Source organism: Plecotus auritus (genome assembly GCF_963455305.1).
Source record: "Plecotus auritus genome assembly, chromosome: 2".
In the NCBI taxonomy this organism is placed as follows: domain Eukaryota; kingdom Metazoa; phylum Chordata; class Mammalia; order Chiroptera; family Vespertilionidae; genus Plecotus; species Plecotus auritus.
Window position 1 is genome coordinate 113,012,907 of NC_137771.1, and position 20,629 is coordinate 113,033,535.

At 40.2% G+C, this 20,629-nt stretch overlaps 1 protein-coding gene across 5 annotated transcripts in view; it reads right to left on the minus strand.

The window, feature by feature from the left end:
- The window catches only part of PLOD2 (procollagen-lysine,2-oxoglutarate 5-dioxygenase 2), a 294,498-nt gene that overhangs the window by 51,483 nt on the left and 222,386 nt on the right, over positions 1-20,629 (minus strand). The gene's annotated exons all lie outside the window — the stretch shown is intronic.

The following is a 20,629-nucleotide window of genomic DNA, read 5'->3' on the forward strand; positions in this document are numbered from 1 at the left end:
TTGTTCAATGTGATTTATTTCTGTACTCCTCAGTTTTGTAATAGTTAAATTACTAGAATACATCTTGCTATAAAATATTATTAGAAGATCAAATGATCAGGTGACATTTATTGTTATTTTCTATAAAAAAACAATCTCTGGCATGATAAAGTGATAGGTATTATAGAAATATTCAGATAGTGAGACCTACAGGCTTGATTACAAGTGAGGTTTACTATCAAAACCCAAATTTATTGCTTAAAAAAAAAAAAAGCAGGGAGCCAAATAGAAACTGAACCAAATATAAGCCCTTGAAAGGCAAATCTACATGTCTGTTTTTTCTTGTGCCAGTATAAAGCTGTTTTGATTAAGTGGCTTTGTAGTATAACTTGCTATCTGGTATAGATATCAAGAGCAACAAGAATGAATTCAGAGGCAAGAATGAGAAGCAGATTGCATCCACTCTAAGTTGCTGCTAAAGAAAAAGAATGGTATACTATGAAAATACTTAATACAGATTGTAAAGAGATTTGTTCAAAGAGGATTGCATAGAGTAGGTGGTGTTAAAATTAATTTTTTTAAATGTGAAGAGATTAGCTAGATAAGAAAAAGGTGTAGGGGTCCTGGATTGGAGAGGGTGCAGGCTGGGCTGAGGGACCCCTCAACCACGTGCACGAATTTCATGCACCTGGCCTCTAGTATTATATATAGGAAAGCTATTTTCTTTCACTAACACATTTTTTCTTCTTTTTTTAAATAAACATTTATTGTTCATATTACAATTGTTCCTCTTTTTTCCCCCATAGCTCCTCTCCACCCGGTTCCCACCCCACCCTCTGCCTTTACCCCACCCCCCACTGTCCTCATCCATAGGTGTATGATTTTTTTTTTAAATATATTTTATTGATTTTTTTACAGAGAGAAAGGAAGAGGGATAGAGAGTTAGAAACATCGATGAGAGAGAAACATCGATCAGCTGCCTCTTGCACACCTCCTACTGGGGATGTGCCCGCAACCAAGTTACATGCCCTTGACCGGAATCGAACCTGGGACCTTTCAGTCCGCAGGCTGATGCTCTATCCACTGAGCCAAATGGGTTTTGGCAGTAGGTGTATGATTTTTGTCCAGTCTCTTCTTGCACCCCCTACACCCATTTCCTCCTGAGAATTGTCAGTCCACTCCCTTTCTATTCCCTGATTCTATAATATTCACCAGTTTATTCGATTCATCAGATTTTTTATTCACTTGATTTTTAGATTCACTTGTTGATAGATATGTATTTGTTGTTCATAATTTTTATCTTTATCTTTTTCTTCTTCTTCCTCTTCTTAAAGAATACCTTTCAGCATTTCATATAATACTGGTTTGGCGGTGATGAACTCCTTTAGCTTGTTCTTATCTGTGAAGCTCTTTATCTGACCTTCAATTCTGAATGATAGCTTTGCTGGATAGAGTAATCTTGGTTGTAGGTTCTTGCTATTCATCACATTGAATATTTCTTGCCACTCCCATCTGGCCTGCATAGTTTCTGTTGAGAAATCAGCTGACAATTATATGGGTGCTCCCTTGTAGGTAACTAACTGTTTTTCTCTTGCTGCTTTTAATATTCTCTCTTTGTATTTTGCTCTTGGCATTTTAATTATGATGTGTCTTGGTGCGGTCCTCTTTGGATTCCTTTTGTTTGGGGTTCTCTGCGCTTCCTGGACTTGCAAGTCTATTTATTTCACCAGGTAGGGGAAGTTTTCTGTCATTATTTCTTCAAATAGGTTTTCAATATCTTGCTCTCTCTCTTCTTCTGGCACCCCCATAATTTGGATGTTGGTATGCTTGAAGTTGTCCCAGAGGCTCCTTACACTATCTTCATATTTTTGGATTCTTTTCTCTTTTCCAGTTGGGTGTTTTTTGCTTCTTTGTATTTCAAATCTTTGACTTGATTCTTGCAATCCTCTAGTCTGCTGTTGGATCTCTGTATATTTTTTATTTCAGTCAGTGTATGCTTAATTTCTAGTTGGTCCTTTTTCATATCCTTGAGGGTCTCACTAAATTTATCAGCATTTTCTAGAAAATTCTTGAAAAACCTTATAACCGTGGTTTTGAACTCTAAATCCAGTTGTTTGCTTTCCTCCATTTCTTTCATTTGTGACCTGTTTCTTTGTCTCCACATTTTGGCTGCTTCCCTGAGTTGATAGAGTGGCTTAGTGTGGTAGGTGTCCTATAGGGCCCAGTGGCTCAGCCTCCCCAGTTACCTGAGGTGGACACTCTTGGTGCACCCCTTTGTGGGCTGTGTGCACAGTCTTGTTGTAGTTAAGTCTTGATTGTTGTTGGTATCACTGGGAGGAATTGACCGCCAGGCCAATTGGCTGTGAGGATCAGTTGTGTCTATGATAGGAGAACTTCTGTGCTGGAGACACCCTTATGAGGCAAGACTTGCTTCAGTGGGGCTTTGGTGCTCACTGAGTCTGCTCTCTGAGTGTGTCTCTTATGGATCTGAGGAGTTGTAATCTGGATGGTTCCACTCTGACCCCTGGGTACACTGGCTCTTGGATCTCCAACGAGGTGCTAATTTAGTCTCTGCCTGAGGCCACCCAGCAGGAGCTATGGAGAGATCTGCAGATTCCTCTTCTTTGTTTGGTGTTTGGAGGTGCCCAGATGAGGCCCAGCTGTGAAGCAATGCAAGATGCTGTGGGGCCTTGGGCCTTCTTTTGGATGTTCTGGGTCTCACTGACTCAGCTGCAGTTTGTTAGGTAAGTTTAGAATTCAAAGGACCAGGCCATTCATATGCAAAAGCCTCTGTGCTCAGCTTGGATGGGGCGGAGTCTCAGGGTGGAGCAAACAGCAATGGCTTTCTATCAGCCCAGCCCTAAGAGGTTCCCCGGGTCTCTGTCCCGCAGTAATCGCTGCAAGCACCTCTGAGAGAAAGCCACCCTCAAGTTTCGCCTGATGCCAGACAGTCCAGTTTCTCCCCGAATGAGTCTGGGTCCCCAGAGTCTTGCCTGGAACTGGAGTTTAGAGCAGTCGGGAGCTTTTGTCTTCCTCCCACTTGAAAAAGACAGCCGCGTACTCAGTTGCCAGCCCTCTCCCTGCGCGCCTCCGTACCTCTGCCTTTACTTCTGCAGCTCCTCTGAGTCTCAGTGTGCTTTTCTCTTTCCTTCTAGTTGTAGAATTTCCACTCAGCCAACCTTCCTGTTGTTCTGGATGATGTCCGTTTTGTCTTTTAGTTGTAGTTTTGAAGTTGTTGTGCGAGGCAGCAGTTCAAGTGTTTACCTATGCCGCCATCTTCATTTTTCCTCAACACACATTTTTTCTTGTATCTATTTTTTTTAACATTATAGTACAATTTATTTTATTTTTTAAGCCTTTACTATTCAAATATTATATATGTCTTCTTTTTTCTCCCATTGACCCTATATAGCCCACCCTAGCCCCTCACCCCAGGTCTCCACCACCCTATTGATTGTGTCTATGGGTTATGCATATATACATACAAGTTCTCTCGTTGATCTCTTCCCAAACACCCACCAACCCCTACCTTCCCTCTGAGATTCAACAGTCTGTTCAATGCTTCTATGTCTCTGGATCTATTTTGTTCATGAGTTTATTTTGTTAATTGGATTCCATATGTGAGTGAGATTATGTGATACTTCTCTTTCTCTGACTGGCTTATTTTGCTTAGTATAACACAATCCAGGTCCCTCTAGGCTGTCTCAAAGAGTAAGAGATCCTTCTTTTTTACTGCTGCATAGTATTCCATAGTATAAATGTACCACAGCTTTCTTATTCACTCTTCTACTGATGGGCACTTGGGCTGTTTCCAGATCTTAGCTATTGTAAATTGTGCTGCTATGAACATAGGGGTGCATACATTATTTCTGATTGGTGCTTCAGGTTTCTTAGGATATATTCCTAGAAGTGGGATCAGTGAGTCAAGTAGCAGTTCCATATTTAATTTTTTGAGGAAACTCCATACTCTTTTCCATAATGGTTGTACCAGTCTGCATTCCCACCAGCGGTGCACTAGGTTTTCCTTTTCTCCACATCCTTACCAGCACTTGTCATTTGTTGATTTGATAATGCTAGCCATTCTCACAGGTGTGAGGTGATATCTCATTGTGGTTTTAATTGGATATATCTGAAGATCAATGACTTTGAACATTTTAAGAAATATTTTTTAATTGGTTTCAGAGATGAAGGGAGAGGGAGAGAGAAATAGAAACATCTATGATGAGATGGAATCATTGATTGGCTGCCTACTGCATGCCCTCCCCCCACCCCCACTGAGAATCGAGCCTCCAACCAAGACGTCTGCCCTGACCAGGAATTGAACTATGACCTCCAGGTTCATAGGTTGACGCTCAGCCACTTAGTCATGCCAGCCAGGCCAAACATTTTTTCATATGGTTCTTGGCCATTTGTATGTCCACTTAGGAGAAGTGTGTATTTAGGTCCTTTCCTCATTTTTAAATTGGATTGTTTGCCTTTCTTTTGTTAAGTTGTATGAGTCCCTTATATATATCTTGGATATTAATCCTTTATCAGGTGTATCATGCCAAATATGGTCTCCCATACAGTAGGCTCTCTTAGCATTTTGTTGATGGTGTCTTTTGCTGTGCAGGAGCTTTTTATTTTGATGTAGTCCTATTTGTTTATTTCAGAGGTCCTCAAACTTTTTAAACAGGGGGCCAGTTCACTGTCCCTCAGACCGTTGGAGGGCTGGACTATAGTTTAAAAAAAAAAAACTATGAACAAATTCCTATGCGGGCCCGGGACGAGTCGGCTGCTAAGCAGGACAGGCAGGCACCCGGCGGGCTGGATAAATGTCCTCGGTGGGCCGCATGTGGCCCGCGGGCCGTAGTTTGAGGACCCCTGGTTTATTTTCTCCTTAGTTTCCTTTGACACAGGAAATGTTTCTGCAAATATATTGCTACGAGAGATGTCAGATTTTGCTGCCTATAGTTTCTTCTAGGATTTTTATGGTTCCACGACTTAGGTTTAAGTCTTTTATCCATTTTGAGTTTATTTTTGTGTATGGTGTAAGTTGGTGGTCTAGTTTCATTTTTTTTTTTTTTTGCATGTATCTGTCCAATTTTCCCAACACCATTTATTGAAGAGACTGGTCTTGACTCCATTGTATGCTCTTACCTCCTTTGTCAAATATTGAGTGTAATGGCCAGGATTGACTTCTGTGGTCTCTGTTCTGTTCTATTGATCTACATGTCTGCCTTTTCTTGTGCCAGTATAAAGCTGTTTTGATTACAGTGGCTTTGTGGTATAACTTGATATCTGGTATTGTAATTCCTCCAACTTTATTATTCTTTCTTGAGATTACTATGGCTATTTGGGGTCTTTTTTTGGTTCCATATAAATTTTTTAAAATTTTATTTGATTGTTTAAAGTATTACAAATAGTAGTACATATATCTCCTTTTCCCCTCATTGTCCATATAAAATTTTGGAGTATTTCTTCTAGATCTGTGAAATAAGCTGTTGGTAATTTAATAGGGATTACATTGAATCTATAGATTAATATGGACATTTTAATGATGTTAATTCTACCAATCCATGAACATGGTATATTCTTCCACTTGTTTATATCTTCGTCTATCTCTTTATTCAATGTCCTGTAGTTTTTTATTATTATTAATTTCAGAGAAGAAGGGAGAGGGAGAGAGAGATAGAAACATCAATGATGAGAGAGAATCATTGATTGGTTGCCTCCTGCAGGCCCCCTACTGGGGATCGTGTCTGAAACCCAAACACGTGCCCTTGACTGGGATCGAACCTGGGACCTTTCAGTATGCAGGCCAATGCTCTATCCACTGAGTCAAACCAGCTAGGGCTCCTGTAATTTTCTTAGTACAAGTCTTTTACCTCCTTGGTTAAGTTTATTCCTAAGTATCTTCATTTATTTGTTGCTATGGTAAATGGGTTTTTTTCTTTAGTTTCCCTTTCTGAGAATTCATTATCTATATAAATAAAAGGCTAAGTGACAGTCTGACTGTCCAACCAGTAGATATCATGTACACTGACCACCAAGGGGCAGACGCTCAACACAGGAGCTGCTGAGCTGTAGTGACTTGGCAGCAGCAGTTCTTGGGTGATACATTCTGGAACCAGAGAGGAGGGAGCCCTATTCCAGTTGCATCACCTGAGAATGGCCTTCTCAAAATACGGGACCCCTTGGGGGATGCCGGAGAGCCAGTTTTGGCCCAATCCCTGCAGGCCAGGCCAAGGGACCCCACCTGCTGGAGGGACCCCACTCACACCGCAGATGCCCTTCAAGCCATGGGGCCACCCCAGGTGCAGCCAGCTGGGGAGGGACCGCGGGCAGGAGGTTGGCTCCAAGGCATGTTTGGCCCATCTCACCCAGTCCCGCCCCACCAGCCACCTTCTAATTAATTTCAATGTGCATAAATCCGTGCACTGGGTCACTAGTAGGTGTATAAAAAAGCCATAGATTTCTGGGTGTTAATTTTGTATCCTGCTATTTGCCAAATTCATATATTAAATCGAGTAGTTTTGGTATTCTTTAGGGCAGTGGTTGGCAAACCACAGCTCGTGAGCCACATATGGCTCTTTGGCCCCTTGAGTGGCTCTTCCACAAAATGCCACATGCGGGCATGCATGTACAGTGCGATTGAAACTTCGTGGCCCATGCGCAGAAGTCGGTTTTCAGCTCTCAAAAGAAATTTCAGTCGTTGTGCTGTTGATATTTGGCTCTGCCGACCACTGCTTTAGGGTCTTCTGTGTACAATATCATGTCATCTGTGAATAATGACAGTTTCACTTCCTCCTTTCCAGTTTTGGATGCCTTTTATGTTTTTTTCTGATATGATCGCTGTGGCTAGCACTTCCAGCACTATGTTGAGTGAATGTTATAAAAGTAGACATCCTGTCTTGTTCCTGATCGTAGAGAAAATGGTTTTAATTTTTGCCCACTGAATATTATGTTTGCTGTAGGTTTGTCATATTTGACCTTTATTATGTTGAGGTATGATCCCTCTATTCCCACTTTACTGAGAGTTATTAAAAATGGGTGTTGGAGTTTGTTGAATTTTTTTTTCTTCATTAATTGGTATGATCATGTGATTTTTGTCTTTCAGTCTGTTTATATGATGTATTACACTTACTGATTTGTGAATACCAGCCTTGAAATCCTGGAATAAATACCACTTGGTCAAGGTGTATGATCTTTTTAATATATTAAGGGATCCTATTTGCTAATGTTTTGTTGAGGATTTTAGCATCTATGTTTGCTGGAAGCTATCCATTGTCTACACTATCAGGAAAGTGTAAACAAGGAACCCAGAAGGCTGATGGACCTTGAGTTTGGGAAGGGCTAAAACTGTGCACTGACTGTTTAGTCAAGACAATGGTGGCTCAAGCAATTTTCTGACCTAATAGTCTCAAAGTGAATCTTTACTAATATTTACTAACCTTTAAGATAGTCTGTCTGCTACCAGAATTGCCTGCCTGACTAAGGGCAAGATGAGTATCTAAAATTGAATAAAAAGCTAACAGGGCCTGGGCACCAGTGAAGCCCTTCCACTAGAGTTGGGTTCTCCACCTGGCCCCCTGTGATTTCCAAATTCATATTTTTTGTCTAGTCTTGTCATTTGTTCTCAGCCCTTTTCCAGGTCCTGAACCCTAGCCATGCAAGTCATGGCTGTCACATCTTTCATATATGTTCATCAGGAATATTGGCCTGTAAATCTCTTTCTTTATAGTGTCTTCATTGGGTTTTTTAATTAGGATAATGCTGATCTCATAAAAAGTGTTGGAAGTGTTCCCTTCCTCTTGGATTTTTTTTGGAATAGTTTGAGGAATATAGTTGTTAGTTCTTTGAATGTTTGGTAAAAATCCTGTGAAGCTGTCCTAACCCATGCTTTTGTTTGCTGGGAGTTTTTTGTTATTATTATTATTATTATTACTGCTTTGATTTAATTAATTGTTATTGGCCTATTCAGGTTTCCTGATTCAGTTTTAGGAGATTGTATTTTTCTAGCAATTTGTCCATTTCATCCACATTTTCCAGCTTTTTCTGGGTATTCATTTTGTATCCTGCTACATTGCCAAATTCATTTATTAGTCTAGTAGTTTTTTGATGGAGTCTTTGGGGTTTTCTATGTATAGTATCATGTCATCTGTGAATAAGGACAGTTTTCCTTCTTTTCCAATTTGAATGCCTTTTATTTCTTCATCTTGTCTGATCGCTATGGCTAGCACTTCCAGTACTATATTGAACAGAAGTGGTGAAAGTAGGCATCCCTGTCTTGTTCCTGTTCTTAGGGGAAATGGATTTAGTTTTTGCCCATTGAGTATGATGTTGGCTGTAGGTGTGTCATATAAGGCTTTTATTATGTTGAGGTATGATCCCTCTATCCCCATTTTGCTGAGAGTTTTTATCAAGAAAGGGTGTTGGATTTTGTCAAATGCATTTTCTGCATCAATTGATATTGATATGATTATGTGATTTTTGTCTCTCAGTTTGTATATGTGATATATCACACTTATTGATTTACAGATATTGTATCATCCTTTCATCCCCAGAATAAATCCCACTTGGTCATGGTCTTTCTAATGTATTGATGAATCCAATTTGCGAGAATTTTGTTGAGGATTTTAGCATCTATGTTCATTAAGGATATTGACCTATATTTCTCTTTTTTTGTGGTGTCTTTCTATGGTTTTGGGATTGTGGTAATGTTGGCTTCATACAAAGAGCTTGGAAATGTGCCTTCCTCTTAAATTTTTTAAAATAGTCTGAGGAGGACAGATTTTAGTTCTTCTTTGATTGCTTGGTAGAACTCCCCTGTAAAGATGTTGGACCAGGGCTTTTGTTTGCTGGAAGATTTTTGATCGCTGCTTCAATTTCTTCGGTAGTTATTGGCTATTCAGGTTTTTTTATTCTTCATGATTGAGTTTTGGTAGCTTGTATTTTTCTAAGAATATGTCCATTTCATCTAGGTTATCCATTTTATTGGAATAGAGTTGTTCATAGTATTTTTCATAATTGTTTGTGTTTCTGTGGGATCAGTTGTTACTTCTCCTCTTTCATTTCTGATTTTGTTTATTTGGGTCCTCTCTCTTTGCTCTTTGGTGAGCCTGGCTAGAGGTTCACCAATCTTTTTATCCTTTCAAAGAACCAGCTCTTGGCTTTGTTGATCTTTTGTATTTTTTTTTTTTTTTGTCTCTATGTCATTTATCTCCCCTCCGATCTTTATTATTTCCTTCCTTCTGCTTATGCTGGGCTTTTCTTATTGCTCTCTTTCTAACTCTTTGAGTTGTAGGGTTAGATAATTTACTACCACTGTTTCTTGTTTTTTGAGATAGGCCTGCAGAGCTATGAACTTCCCTCTCAAGACTGCTTTCGCTGTATCCCATAGATTTTGGATTGTTGTGTTTTCATTGCCATTTGTTGCCATGATGCTTTTTATATCTTATTTGTTCTCTTTGATAACCCAATCATTGTTTACTAACATGTTAGTTGGCCTCCAGGTGTTTGATTTTTTTATTGTTTTTATTGTAGTTGATTTCTAGTTTTATGCCATTGTGATCTGAGAAGATGCTTGATAGGATTTCTACTTGAATTTGAAGAGACTTTGCCTGTGCCCCAATATGTGGTCTGTCTGTGAAAATGACCCATGTGGACTTGAGAAGAATGTATATTCTGTGGCTTTGGGGTGAAATGTTCTGAAGATGTTAATTCCATCTGATCTAGGGAATCATTTAGGATTGATGTTTCTTTTCTGATTTTTTGTTTAGAGGATTTGTCCAGTGGTATTAGTGGGCTATTAAAGTCCCCTACTCTGACTGTACTGCTGTCAATCTCTCCCTTGATATCCTCAATAAGTTTTTTTTTTTTTTTTATGTATTTGGGTGCTCCTGTATTGGGTGAATATATGTTTATAAGAGTTATATCTTCTTGTTGAATTGCTCCCTTTAGCATTATGAAGTGGCCTTCCTTCTTTCTTGCTATGGCCTTCACTTTGAGGTCTAATTTGTCAGATATAAGTATTGCTACCCCAGTTTTTTTTTTTGTTTGTTTTTTTTTTCATTTCCATTTGCCTGAAAAACCTTTTCCCATCCCTTTACCGTTAGTCTGTGTGTGTCCTTTGTTCTAAGGTGGGTTTCCTGTAGACAGCAGATATATGGTTCATGTTTTCTTATCTACTCAGCTACCCTATGTCTTTTGATTGGGGCATTTAATCCATTTACATTTAAAGTTATTATTGATAGTTACTTGTTTGTTGCCATTTTCATTCTTTATGCCTGTGTGCCTTCTTCCCTTCCTATTTCTTCTTTTACAGCAGACCTTTTACCATTTCTTATATTGCTGGTTTGGTGGTAAAGAACTCCCTTAGTCCTTTTTTTGTTTGTGAAGCTCATGATTTCACCCTCAATTTTGATTGATAACCTTGCTGGGTACAGTATTCTTGAATTCCGACCCTTGCTTTGCATGACTTCGTATATTTCATTCCATTCCCTTCTGGCCTGATTCATTTCTGTTGAGAAATCAGTCGATAGTCTGATGGGAGATCCTTTGTAGGTAACTTTCTGTCTCTCTCTGATAGTCTTTAAGATTCTTACTTTGTCATTGGTGTTTGCCAATCCTATATAATAAGACAGGAATACGCACATTTGGTGGGGACTCTGTAATGGTCATAACCGCTCAGGTGGGGGGTGGAGCGGTGCCTGCGGCCAGGACATGAGCCTGTGGTGCCTCCTCTGGAGTTGGGAAGCTAATGACTGATGGGCTCCGGTCCTCCTCCAACAGTCCTTTCCAGCAGGCATGGGGTTGCTGAGACCCAGGCCGGGCCTCTGGCCACAGATCCACAGATTCGCAGAGACCGACTCTACCAGGCTGCCTGGAGGCCATGTGGCTGGGCCACAGGATGTCCATTCAAGATGTGACACAGAGAGAAGGTGCGGGAGGAAATCCAGAGAATGGGATGTGGGGGTTCAAGGCTCACTTCCTTTGGGCTTTGTCCTTCTTGGCTGTGGTCTTTTGCTTTTAGGCCTGGAACATAAGCACTGCAGGAGAGAAGGATGGATGAAGGCCGAATGTGGAAGAAAGCAGGTGACCCAGGTGAGGGTGGAGACCTAGCAGAGGCTGAGGCAGACTGCGAGGCACCTGAGTGACAGCTCTGAGGCGAGCACGGTGGCTTTGGTGAAGCGACGGCCAGGAGGCGGGCAGGCCAAGGGGAACAGAGCGGCACAGCACCATCCCTCTATGAGGACATGCCACACAGGCAATGCCTTCATCCGCAATCTCTGAGAAACATCTGCAAATGCGACTGAAACCTCTAACATTCTGGGCAAAAACTGACCCTATGCGCCTCTGGGTACCAGGCTTGCTAGGAGTGTGCTTGTCACCAATGCCACAGATCAAAGGCAAAAACCTGGCGTGGCAGGGTGCACCACAGGGAGCTCGGGCAGGGGAAGGGGCCCGTGGGTGGGGATCTGCCTCGCCTGCAGAGAACGAGGTTCTGCAGTGGCCCCAAAACGTGGGTCGGCCTGGCGGGGAACAAGGGGAATGGAAGGATGCCAGGACGGAGGGGCACAGACCCGCAGTCTTGAGGTGGGGGTTGAGGCGTGGCGCCACCTAGTGGAGGGGTGCTGCACTGCAGGGTACCTGACTGACTGACGTGATTCAGAGGAGCTCCCGGTGCTAACGAGGCCTCGCCCAGGCAGCCTTCCTACTTCAGAGGAGGCGATTCCTGCTCCTGCCTTGGCCCAAAAGCAAGTCTTCACAGCCCTGCCCCACAGAGGCACACGCCTGTGCGGTGAGTGTGAAGCCTACCACCTGCTCCAGAGAAGGGGGGGCAGTAAAGAATGGGGGCGGGGGTGGAGGAAAGGAAAGAATGTGGAGCGTCCATGATGAAGAGGTGTTTGATAATGAGGCTTGGAAGCCTGACAGGAAGGTTTGTTCTGTTTGCCCCATGGCTGCCCATTTGGAAGGACAGAGGTAGCATGGCTGTGAGGGCTCCCTGCACGCTGAGTCAAATTCTGCAGCCAACTGGAATTGGCCTCAGTTTCCTGGTCTGTAAAATGGATTAAGCCTGTCCCAGTGCCTTCACTGAGCTTTGAGGACCAATTGAGATACTAAATAAAGAAAATGAGGGAATAAATGAAAAAGAAAAGATTAGAAGGAACCTGTAAACCTATTGTCACTTAAATAGGGAATATAGTCAATAGTGTTGTAATGACAGTATGATGCCAGGTGGGTACTGGAAATATCAGGGAACACTCTGTAAAGTATATGATTGTCTAACCACTATTCTGCAACTAATATAAAACCTGAAATTAATACAAAATAATATTCAATGTAAAGAAACGAAAATAGGAGTGAATTTTTTATAAATCTCACAGTTTAAATAAAGGCTGTAAAGGAAGAAAGGGAGAGAATAAAAATAGTGTTTTTCATTTTACCACTATCGTCTTTTCAGTACATGAAAAAGCAGTTGTCTTTATATGGTGCTTTTATACTTTTCTAAGTCATTATCTCATTTGATGTTCAGGGCAACTTAAAGACAAGATAATTATTCCCTCCACTATTCAAAGAAAGGAAATCTTGGTGTCTGGCCCCAATGATTCAATCATCAAGCCCTTATTGTAAAGCAGGGTTAGTGAAATTTTCTGTGAAGGGTCATATCTATACTAATAAAAGCCTTTCATGCACTGGGCCTCTAGTATAATAATAAACAATGTTAAATCAAGTGAGAGAAAAAATTAATTTCTTAAGTAAATGATAAAAAATAAAAATGTGAAGTAGTGAAGGTCGTTCACTTCTTCTAATGTTCTGCTTGGCACGTCTGTTTCCTTTCAGGTAGTCAGCAGAGTATTGAAGTTCCCTGTGATCCACCGCTCCTCTGTGTCATAAGCCACAACCCTGTTTTCAAGCAGGCAGGATCTCTCTGCTCTCTTTGGTTCTCAGCATGTCTTTAGTTGTTTTTACACACAAGTCAATTTCTGATATGACCCCTGGGTGGCAGTGTTTCTGTCTTAATATCCAGGCTAAAAGGCCTCTCTACCCTAGCACTGCGTGCGATTTTTCCCCTGGCTCTGTGCGCATCTCTGCATGCATCTCTGTGCGCGTCTTTCCCCCCTGGCTCTGCACAGCCAGTACAGAATTTCAGGTTGCCTTTCTGAGCACAGTCCAGCTGTGGGTTAATATCTAGAGTTCCCTTTTGCCAACAGCCCTGTGGACCCCCTTCCACATTCGAGGGCTACACTGACTCCAATGGCCCCAGATTTTGTGGGGAGTATTCTTCCTCTGCGACTCTAGTTCCCACTGTGCATTTCTCCCTCCAGCCTGGCTCCTGGACCTCACCTTTCTCTAGATGATATCTGACCTTTCCATCCACGGATTGCCTCACCAGCTGTGTTTAAGTCGCCAGTTCCGGGTGGGTGCTGTTTGTTTCAGCTGTTCCTTCTATCTGCTCTGTGAGAAGGCGCAAGGGCCCGTCTGCATTTTCTGTGCCACTTTGTCTCCCCCTGAGCAGACCTCCCAGATGCCTGTGGTCAGGGAGGCTGGAGTTCTGGCATTCGTGGGTTTGCAACTGAGGTAGGTAACTGATCCCTGGGCATTGTGGTTGTAAGGTCTTGGGAGGTATCCAAGGTCTCGCCAGTTGAAGGTAAAGCTGGGGTTCTGATCACAGTCAGTCTCCCGGTCATAGCCGGTCACCCCTTCAAGATGGCATCGTCCATGCAGCAGAGCCAGCCACTCCAGGAGACATTTCAGCCACAGTAGAGGCTGCCCAGTCAGGGGGGGGGGGACGGTCCACCAGTCACCAACTGTCCCATGGAATATAGCTGTCCCTCACTCACAAAAACAGGCACTCCACCTCACATCTACGCACTCTCCTGTCGTTCTCTCACTCACACACTATCTTGCAGCCTGTTGTCCCACTGGCAGCCATCTTGGATCTCCTTCCAGCTTTTTTGGCATATAATTGTTCATAGTATTTTCTTGCGATCTTTTGTAATTCTGTGATGTCAGTTGTTACTTCACCACTTACCTTTCTGATTTGATTTATTTGGGTCATCTCTCTTTGCTTCTTTGTGAAACTGGCTAAAATTTCATCAATCTTGCTTAAAGAACCATGTCTTGGTTTCATTGATTTTTTGTATTGTTTTTTTCAGGCTCTATGTCATTTATGTCTGCTCTAATCTTTATTATTTCCTTTCTTCTACTTATGCTGGGCTTTTCTTGTTTTCCCCCTTCTAATTCTTTAAGTTGTAGGGTTAAATAAGGTATTAATTGTTCTTGTTTTTTGAGGTAGGCCTGTATTTCTATGAACTTTCCTCTCAGGACTGCTTTTGCTGTGTCCCAGAGATTTTAGGTTCTTGTGTGTTCATTTTCATTTGTTTTCAGGAAGATTTTTATTTCATTCTTTTTTTAAAACATATTTTATTGGTTTTTCACAGAGAGGAAGGGAAAGGGATAGAGAGTTAGAAATATCAATGAGAGAGAAACATCGATCAGCTGCCTCCTGCACACCCCCCACCAGGGATGTTCCTCCAACCAAGGTACATGCCCTTGACTGGAATGGAACCTGGGACCCTTCAGTCTGCAGGCCGACACTCTATCCACTGAGCCAAACCAGTTAGGGCTGATTTCATTCTTGATCTTGTTGGTAACCCATTCATTGTTTAATAACATGCTATTTATTATCCATTTGTTGGAATGTTTATGGGTGTTTTTACTGTACTTGATTTCTAATTTCATTCTACTGTGATCTGAGAAGATGCTTGATATGATTTCAGTCTTCTTGAATTTGTAGAGGCTTGTTTTGTGTCCCAATATGTGGTTTATCTTTGTGAATGATCCATGTAAACTTGAGAAGTAAATATATTCTGCAGCTTTGGGGTGAAATGTTCTATAAATGTCAATTAAATCCACCTGATCCAGTGTGTCCTTTCGAGTCACTGTTTCCTTGTTAAGTTTTTGTCTGGAAGATCTAATCAGTGAAATTAGTGGGGTGCGACCCCTGCTATGACTATACTATGCAGCTGACCTCTTCCTTAAAGTCCTCTAGAAGTTTTTTTTAAAAATATATTTAGATGTTCCTATATTTGGTGCATATATGTTTACCAGGGTTATATGCTATTTTTGGATTTATCACGTTAGTATTATGTAGTGACCTTTATTGTGTCTTGTGATGGCCTTCATTTTGAAGTCTATTTTGTCAGATATGAGTATTGCTATCCCAGCTTTTTTTTTTTCCATTTCCATTTGCATGAAAAATTTTTTCCCACCCCTTAACTCTCATCCTGTGTGAGTCTTTTGTTCTGAGGTGGGTCTCTTGTAGGCAGCATATAATTGGGTCATGTTTTTGTAACCATCCACTGTCTTTTATTGGAGCATTTAATCCATTTATCCATTTACATTTAAGATTACTAGTGATAGATACTTATTTATTGCCATTTTAATTCTTTATGCCTATGTTTCTCTCTCTCTCTAGTTCTTCTCAGAAGTCCCTTTAGCATTTCTTGCAGTGCTGGTTTTGTGGTGATAAACTCATTTAATCAGTTTTTGTCTGGGAAGCTCTTAATTTCACCATTTACTTTGAATGATAGATTTGCTGGATATAGTAAGCTTGATTTCAGATCCTTTCTTTTCATTACCTTGAGTACTTCATATCATTCTATTCTGGTCTGTAGAGTTTCTGATGAGAAATCTGCTAACAGCCTTATGGGAGCTGCTTTGTAGGTAACAGTTTGTTTTTCTCTTGCTGCTTTTAAGATTCTTGCTTTGTCTTTAATTTTTTATCATTTTAATTATCTTGTGTCTAGTTTGGGCCTGTTTGGTTTCTTCTTGCTTGGGACTCTCTGTGCCTCCTGAACTTGTGTGACTTTTTCCTTAACCAGATTAGGGAAGTTTCCTTGTGTTATTTCTTCAAACACGTTCTCTATCCTTTGCTCACTTCCTTCCCCTTCTGGTACTCCTATTGTCCAAATAATTATGTTTCATATTGTTCCACAACTCCCTTAAGCTGTCTTCCTATTTTTGTATTGTTTTATTATTTTTTGTTCTCTGATTGAATTTTTCTATCCTGTCTTCTAATTCATTGACTTAAATCTCTGGTTTCCCTAATTTTCTCTGTATTCCTTCCAATGTGTTTTTTTTTTGTTAGTGCTATGTCACTTTCCATAATTACTTTATTTTTTTCATGCTGTTGAGTATCCTTGCCATCATTATTCTGAGCTTTATGTTTGATAAATGTCTTATCTCCACGTCATTTAGCTCTTCTTCTGGAGAATTATCTTTTTCTTTCATTTGGGGATTGTTTTTGGTATCCCCATTTTGTTTATGTTTGTGACTATGCATTAGGTAGATCACCTATGCCTCCCAATCTCTAGTGCAGGACAGTGTCAGATGCTGTTTCTGACTGGCCCTGCATACCCTGTTTAGAACTACCATCAATTTAAATTTTGTGGTTCCCTCTGATGGGTCTGGTGCCTTTGGATAGAAACTAGATGTGCACCAAGGTCTGCTTTTCCTAACCCCGGCAAAGACCCAAAGCCTCCAGAGACTCACTCCTGCCTGCAGTATAATTGCATTCAGTGTTGATTAGCCTCAGGCTATTGACCACAAGGTGAGGTGAATTTTCAATAGGGTGTGGCAATTGCTTTTGCCTGCAGTCTGATTTTTATTCTCAGCCTCTTAATGGGCCTCAGAAACTCCATAGGGTGGGGCAATAGTTTTCCTAGTAGGGTGGGGCAATTGCCTGGATAACAAAGGTCTACTGGAGAAAGATGTCCTCCATAGCTTGAGGGAATGACTCAGCCCAGGAAACAGGGGTGACTGCCCTCTGAGCTCCAAATTCAGAGCCCCTAACCCTGGATTCTCCTCACACAGCTTCCGTCCACTCTGCTCTCCCTCTGCTGGAGCCCAAGGTGAGTGGCTACACACAAAATTCTGTGAATTGGCCCTTTAAGAGGGTGCCTGCATATCCAGCAATCCCTCACTGGCAGACAGCAACCCTAATTTTTTTTTTATAGCCAAGTGTTTGGTGGGCATCTTTTTCAGTTCTTGTGCTCTGGGCTGGGGATCCCAGAGTTCTCAGTGGGAACCCCCCACAGCTAAGATATCTTTCTAGAACTTCAGCTGCTGTCTGTGTGAGCCCTGCCATCCCTTTCATACCTCCACACTTCCTACCTGTCTCTATGCAGTCTCCACTTTCCGTCCTTGGCTATCAGGGTTCTCTCCAGCTAGTCTTCAGTTGATTATTCAGGATGGTTTTTCTGTAATTTAGTTATAATTCCAGTTTGGTCCCGGGGGTGTGTCACTGTAGCATCCTCTTACTCCACCGCCATTTTATAGTCCATTTTATATATTTTTCTTAAATGCTCTGTGTATGTTTTAGGGGATAGTTTATCTTTCATTCATTTGATACCAACTTCTGAAATATCCATTATATTTATCATTCCCTGTGATAAGCAACATTTAGAAAAGGAATGAAAGTACCTGGCTTCAAAATTTACAAATGGTTGGGGAAGTCAGAAACCTAAGTTAACAACCATGTAATAATGTTATTGCAAGAACCATATGAAATTCTTCATTATAATGCCATTTTAAAACCATCTTTTATCCCTGGTCAGTGTGACTCAGTTTGTTGCAGCATCATCCCCTACATCAAAAGGTGACAAATTCCTATCTGACTGGGGCATGTTCAGGAGGAAACCCATTGATGTTTCTCTCTCACATTGATGTTTTTCTCTCTCTCCCTTCCTCTCCCTAAAATAAATTTAAAAAATAAAATAAAACTTTCTTTTAAAGCCTGAATTTAAGTATTAAATATTTTAAAAAACCATAGATGTTAAATGCTGCACTAGGGTACCTCTCTCCATCTTTTACCACATCGTACCTCACATACTCCTTTGTTATCTAAAATCTAGGTCCTAGATTATACCATAATATTTGTTTGCATTGAAGCATACCTTGAACACTATTGTATTTCTTTACCAATTCAATCACCTAAGTATTTATTGTTAAATGAATATAAAAGCACAAAATATCTACCCTTTAGTTCTTAATAATAAAGGAAAATAATACAAAGTGGATCACAACTGTCCCTTACCAAATGAGACAAAATATTTCATTTAAATTTCATAATCCTAGTTACTTGTTATACCAAATTTACATGTTAGAAAAATGGAATTTAGAAATGTTAAGCAACCAAGAATCATAAATGAGTAGGTAAAGAGTTAGGCTTCAACATGCTACATCTCCATTATCAAGTTAAGTTAATTTTCATATACTAATGATAATAACAGCAACAATATTAGGGAATGCTTAAAAATTATATATGTATAAAATGTATATATATAAAATATCATCATATATACAAAATTTCATATAACCCTCCTACCAACCCTCTGAGATAGGCACTATTATTTTTATATATAAAGAAACTTGACTATGTCCAATCTAAGAATATGGTAAGATTGAGATCTTAACTACCCACATAATTTTAATTTTTATATCTATTGTATGATAACTACATTTATAAAACATATAAGAAATTTATTTTGAATAGAATGGTTTTCCTTTCTAGTATATTTTAATAGGCTATAAGACAAAACAGCCTAAGAATCAAGTAATTTACTACTATATGCAAACAAAAGAAAAAATTTTAAATAAATATTTTTCTATCTTTGCACCAGGAAGTTTATGTAAATGAAACCAAACATAAAAAGTATTACCCTCCAGAATACAGAACTACTTTCTGTAAAAAAGATCAGGATAAATTTTTAAACATCGTCATGATGCAGCTTCATTCAGAAATATTTTGGCATTCTTTCCAGATAAGAAACAGTTATTTGAGAGACTGGCTAAAAATTCTTATTTTCAAGAAAAGAGAACTCTATATTAAAAGTTCCTCAGTGAATGTTGAGTTGCAGAGCACATTATCTGAAAACCTATGAACTGGGACTACAGAAACATTTTTTTCCTAAGTGACAGGTATATTCTGTGACTAATCTGAGTTGGGTGGAGAAATAATGAAATATAGTACTCAGACATAAGAAAAGATGAAATACTGCCATTTGCAACAACATGGATGGATCTTGAAAATATCATGCTAAGTGAAGTAAGTCAGATAGGAAAAGTAAAAAACCCTATGATTTCACTCACATGTGGGATATAAAATGAAAACGCATAGACACAGACAGCAGTATATGGTTACCCGAGGGAGGGGGGTAATAAAGGGTAAAGGATGTCAAATATATGATGATCAAAGATTAGATTTTGGGTGGTGGGCACACAATGCAATACACAGTTGCTGTATCATAGAATTGTACACTTGAAACCTATATAATTTTATTAACCAATGTCACCCCGATAAATTTAATTTGAAAAAAGAAAGTGAGTCAGGAAAAAACAAACAACTCTTAAATATTCACTAGTTACTCTTTATCCTCCTTTCATATAGTGATAAGAATAGCAACTATTTAATTCAGGAAATTTAATGTTTTACAGTGAGAGTGTTTTGTATTTGCATAGGTCCAGAAGTTACTGGGAATTTTATTTTTGTCTATTAGTTCTACTTATTGGCAATCTGTAGATACACAATGAACTTAAGGTGAATGAAAGAAGGAATCAGCCTTAATGATCAAAATCATCCCTAGAATGCCACATAATAGACTTTCAAGTTACAAAAGCAATTTTTTGGAAGAAAACTGTTACTATAGAATATCCTAAAACTGGCCCTGGCCAGTTTGCCTCAGTTGGATGGGCATCATGCTATGCACACTAAGGGTTGTGGGTTCCATTCCTGGTCAGGGCACATGCCCAGGTTTCATTGTGTGCAGGAGGCAACCGATCAATGTTTCTCCCTCACATCACTGTTTCTTTCTCTCTTTCCCTTCCTCTCTAATATCAATAAAAACATTTCTTTTTTAGGAAAAGAATATTCTAAAACTGCTCTGGTTGTTAAAAAATTCATAAAAATATTTTATAGATAAATAATATTTTTGTTGCTCATTTATCCTCTAAGTACAATTGATAAAGTATAGTATAATTCTCTATAAAATATATACAGGGTGGGAAAAAAGTAGGTTTACAGTTGTGAGTATGCAAAACACAAGATTTATTCTTGCATTATTATTTATTAATTACTATATTATTTTCACACTGTATATATAAGTAGCACAGTGCCTGGCATATATGATGTACATATCTGGCCAAAATTGTACAGTGATCAAGAATATAGGATCTGGCCCTGGCTGGTTTGGCTCAGTGGATAGAGCATTGGCCTGCGGACTGAAGGGTCCCCAGTTTTATTCCGGTCAAGGGCACATGCCTGGGTTGTGGGCTCTATCCCCAGTAGCGGGTGCGCAGGAGGCGGCTGAGCAATGATTCTCATCATTGATGTTTCTATCTCTCTCTCTCCCTCTCCCTTCCTCTCTGAAATCAATTATATATATACTAGAGGCCCGATGCACAAAATTTGTGCAAGAGTAGGCCTTCCTTCCCCCAGCTGCCGGCACCAGCTTCCCTCTGGCACCTGGGACCTGGACTTCCCTCACAGCCCGGCTTTGTCCAGAAAGTCTTCCGGAAGGATGTCTGGTCTAATTAGCATATTACGCTTTTATTATTATAGATAGGATCTGGAGCCAGACTGCCATGGTTCCATTCCTACTTCCAA